Below are 5,965 nucleotides of genomic sequence, written 5' to 3' on the forward strand. Positions count from 1 at the left end.
ATTATCATGCTATCCGTGCAATTATCGTTTATTGCACCATCATTATAACCATTAATGCAAATACTATTGCTACTATCAATAGTATCATTATCATCCTTATTGTTATTATTGTTGTTGCTACTATTATCATTATCAGTATCAACATAATCATTATTATTATCATTGATATGATTTTTTTATGATCATCATTATAATCATCATGATTATCATTATCATTATTATCATTATCAAAATCATTATCATTATAATAATCATCATTATTATCATTACTGTTATTATCATTATCATTGTTACTATCGTTTTACTATTGTTATTATTATTAACATATATATCATTACTGTTGCACTCATTTTTCATGCTGATAAAGATAACAATTGTAATCATTATCATTATTACAATTATCATTGTTATCATCATCAGCAGCAGTATCAATATTAATATTATCATTAATATTAGTACGGCATTATTATTAGCAATAGTATCAGTATCAGTATTAGTATTTTCATTATCATAACTATTATCATCTCATTACTATCATTAATAGCATTACTAATAGCAACAGTTGTAGCAGTATTGTTATAATAGTATCCTTATTATTATCATCATATTTGTTATTATCATCATAATTGTTACCATCATTGTTGCTACTATTAATACTACTGTTGCTTCTTTGAATACATTATTAGCATATGTATAGTTGTAATTAATGCTCGTATTGTTATTAGTAATAGTATCATTATTGACAACTACGCTTGTTAATTTATGTCATTATTATCAAATATATAATAATACATGTGTGTGTGTATGTGTGTGTGTGCGCGTGTGTGTGTGTGTGTGTGTAGATAGATAGATGCTGAAATCATTGCAAGATTATGATTTACATCGAAAACTACCAAATCTTAACCGATTATTTAATGCATTAGTATAAGTATAATCATCCTAATTCCAAGTACACTACCAACATTATTGTTATCATTATCATCATCGTTACACTTGTTACAATGATCATGTTCGCCGATTTTATAACAGAGGCACCATGCACAGCGAACATGATCAGAGGTACAAATGCATGATCTCCAGCAAGGTTATAACCACAACAGAGATAAAAGATAAGAAGGAACTTAACAATTAATAAACGCAAAATCCCGTTGCGTTTTAACTGTTCATTGATAACAATAATAACAATGTTGATACTGATAATGATGATAGCAACAACAATAATAACAACAATAAGGATGTATTTGCATTGGTGGTTATAATTGTGATGCAATAAATGATAATTGCACGAATAGTATGATAATGATAATAGAAATAATGATAATGAAAACGAAAATGTAAATTACAAAAGCAACCGTGCTAGTAACAATAACAATAACAATAAAAAAGCTTCAATTACATATATATATATATATATATATATATATATATATATATATATATATATATATATATATATATATATATATCAGCATGTATAGTCATGAATGTGTGTGTGCTTGTATGTGTGTGTATGTGTGTGCTTGTGTATGTGTGTGTGTGCTGCTTGTATGTGTGTGTGTGTGTGAGTGTGTGTGTGTGGCATGCATTTGATAAACACAAAGAAAATGGTTCAGTCAACGTAGAGTAATTACAAAAAAAAGAACTTTTCGTTTTACCTTTAATGTATATCATCATTATTACTTTCCTGGTAAAGATTATAATCAGTATATGGGTCTCCTTTTTTTCTTTTATCACTATTGTTACTCTTATTGAAAACACTAACATCACTGCTAATACCATTATCATTGATATTATTATTATCATTATTGTTATTATTATCATAATCATCATTATTATTATTATCATTATCATCATCATCAATACATTATCATTATCATTAGTAGTATCATTATTATCATTACCATTACTTTCAGCATGGTCATTATCATTGTTGTTATTGTTGTTATCATTATCATTCTTATCATCATAATTGTTGCTTTTATTACTAGTAGGAAGAGTAGTCGTAGTAGTGGTATCATTACCATCATTATAACTGAAATTATAATTCTTTTTACTATTGTTGTTATCATTATCATCATTACTATTTTCATCCTTCTTGGTATTGTTATTATTAGTAGTAATTGAAGTAGTAATATGATTATCATTATTACTGTCATTATTGTTATTGTTACTGTTGCGTTATTATCATCATTATTATCATTATCACTTACTGCTACTACTTTTATCATTATCATTATTATTGTAAATTATTATTTTTATCATTGTTATTATTATCACTAGTTATCATTGTCATCTTTATTGTCATTATTATTATTGTCATTATCAACACAATTGTCACTGCTATTATCATTAGTGCTATTATTCACATTAATATTAGCAATGGTAGTAGTAGTACTAGTAGTATCATTAGTACAATTACCACTACTACTACAATCATAATTATTATCATTATCATTATCATTGCTGTTGCTGTTATTACCATTGTTTTCTTTATGATAATCATCAATATTGCTAACATCATTGTTAATTCTATTATTATTATCACCATTATCATTATCATCGTTTTAATCATCATTGTTATCATCATTATCACTGTTATTATATTTTTATCATAACTATTATTATGGTCATCATTATCATTTTCATCATTATCATTACCATTATCATTATTACCATCATTATCATCACTACCATTATCATTATCGTTATCATTATCATAATCTTTATTATCATTATTCCATCCATTGTAGCATTGTTCCATCCATTGAAATCACAAACTGGTAACATTCTGTATCACATGGGTTTACAGATGATAATCCGTTGGCTGTATTATCTATGTATTGTCAAGTACGTAGAAAAAAAATAGTTTTAAGGAAAGTTTAGTCTGCTTTGGACGAGATAGCAACGTATATAGAATAACAAGATAGAACTGGTTATGTTTTTCTTCTTCTTCTTCTTCTTCTTCTTCTTCTTCTTCTTCTTCTTCTTTTTCTTCTTCTTCTTCTTCTTCTTCTTCTTCTTCTTCTTCGTTTCTTTATCAGAACAGAAAAAGCCTTCGTGAAAATAAATCGGTTACATTGAATTGTATTTATGATGATGACAAGGTACTGTGGTAAAGTTGTTCATTATAATTGTAATATTAAAACTGACAATGCCCGCGGTGTTGAGCAAAATAGAGAAAAATAAATACATAGATAAAGTGTGTATATAGATACATACATACATATATGTATACATACATACGTACACACACACACACACACACACACACACACACACACACACACACACACACACACACACACACACACACACATATATATATATATATATATATATATATATATATATATATATGGATAGATAGATAGATAGACAGATATATAGATAGTATATATGTATATATACATATGTGTATATACTCGTATATATTTATATGTATATATATGCATATATGTATGTACATATATATACATATATATATATATATATATATATATATATATATATATATATATATATATATATATATATATATATATATATATATATATATATATATATATATATATATATATATATATATATATATATATATATATATATGTGTGTGTGTGTGTGTTTGTGTGTGTGTGTGTGTATACATATACACATATACATATATACATATATATATATATATATATATATATATATATATATATATATATATATATATATATATATATATATACATGTGTGTGTGTGTGTGTGTGTGTGTGTGTGTGTGTGTGTGTGTGTGTGTGTGTGTGTGTGTGTGTGTGTGTGTGTGTGTGTGTGTGTGTGTGTGTGTATGTGTAGAGAGAAAGAGAGAGAGAGAGAGAGAGAGATACATACATAAATACATATATGTGTGTGTATGTATATATACATGTGCATGTATAAATAAGATAATACGTCTCCTTCCCACGTAATCTCCTGAGTATCTGAGATTAGCCTTATCTCATGTGAACTTTCACCTGCAGTTACACTCACAGGCGACTCTGGTGAATCTTTTGAAAAAAAAATAATAATGAATAAAAAATAAACAAATGTGTGATGAGGTGTTTTTCTCTCAATTTTCCTTTTATCTTTTCCTCTTTTCGTTGTTGTTGTTTTTTTTTTCTCTTTCTTTTTTTCTCTTTCCCACTGATCTTTTTCCTCGATTTTGTTCTCTCTCTCTCTCTATCTATCTATCTATCTATCTATCTATCTATCTATCTATCTATCTATCTATCTTTCTCTCTCTCTCTCTCTCTCTCTCTCTCTCTCTCTCTCTCTATCTATCTCTCTCTCTCTCTCTCTCTCTTTCTCTCTCTCTCTCTCCTCTCTTCGTTTTTGTTTCTTTATCTTTCCTTTTCCCCATTTCCCTTTTCCTCTTTTCGTTTTTTTTCTCTCTCTTTCCCTCTCTTCCTCTTTACTACTTTACCTCAATGCCTCTCATCCTCTTCTTTCTTTTCTTTTCCCCATTCCCCTTTTCCTCTGTTCGTTTTTTTCTCTCTCTCTTTAACTTTCTTCCTCTTTTCTTCTTTTCCCCATTTCCCCGTTTCCCCTTTTCCTTGTTTTTTTCCTCTCTACTCTTTCCCTCTCTTCCTCTCTGCTACTTTACCTCAATCCCCCTCTTCCTCTTCTTTTCTTTTCCCTATTTTTCCTTTTCCTCTTTTCGTTTTTTTATGTCTTTATTATTGTCTTTGCTGTAGTTATCATCAACCTTTTTCTCTCCTTTCTTCTTCTTATCCTCATGTTGCTAATTATGATATTTTTATCCATATTATTTCATCTATATTTTCATTCAGTGTTCTTGATATTAATAATGTTATTTATTTTTATTATTGTTATTGTTCTTACTATTAGCACAATCATTGTTATCCATATGATGATGTTTATCCTCGTCATAGTCATTGTCATCATTATTACTGTTGTTATCATCATTGTTGCCATTATCATTATTGTTATAGTGATAGTAATTATTATTAGCATTATCATTATTACAATATTCATTATCATTTCCGTTGTCATTATTATTGTTACTATTATTATAAAATCATCATTATCATTATCATTATTATCATTACTATCATTACTATCATTTTTGATATCAAAATTATTACCATTATTGTTTGGTTGGTGTTGTAGTTACCATCATTATTATTATTATCATTATTGTTACCATGATCACTTTTATGATAAAAATAATACATGTTATTATCATTATCACTCTTTTATTATCAGCATTATTATTTTGTTAATATTAATATTACTATTGTTACTAAAATTATTATCATTATTATCATGATCATTGTTATTATTATTACTACTACTATTATTTCCATCATCATTATTATCACTTCTATCATCATCATTATCACAATCAGTATCATTGGTGTTGTTGATGTTGCTGTTATCTTTATTGTTGTTATTATCTTTACTACTATCATTATTGCCATTACCATTATCGTTATCATTATCATTATTATTATTATTATTATAATTATTATTATTAGTATCATTATCATTATTACTATCATTATTATTATTATCATCATTATTACTATTATCGTTATCATTATTACTATCATTACTATTACTGTTATTATTATTATTATTATTATTATTATTATTATTATTATTATTATTATTATTATTATTATTATTATTATTATTATTATTATCATTATTATCATTATCATTATTATTACTACTATCATTACTATTACTATTACTATCATTATCATCACCATTATTATTTAAATCGTTTTCATTATCATCGTTAAACGAGTAATTTTTATTGTTGTTGATGCTGTTGTTATCATCTATTTCATTGTTATTATTATCATGGATATTATATTTCATTATAATTTCTATCATTGTCATAATTTTAGTATTATTGCCGACTCTTTCCTCATAAACACATTTATTAACATCACAATTTTAACATTACGTTCAA

Source organism: Penaeus vannamei, chromosome 20 (assembly GCF_042767895.1).
Source record: "Penaeus vannamei isolate JL-2024 chromosome 20, ASM4276789v1, whole genome shotgun sequence".
NCBI classification, from domain to species: Eukaryota; Metazoa; Arthropoda; class Malacostraca; order Decapoda; family Penaeidae; genus Penaeus; species Penaeus vannamei.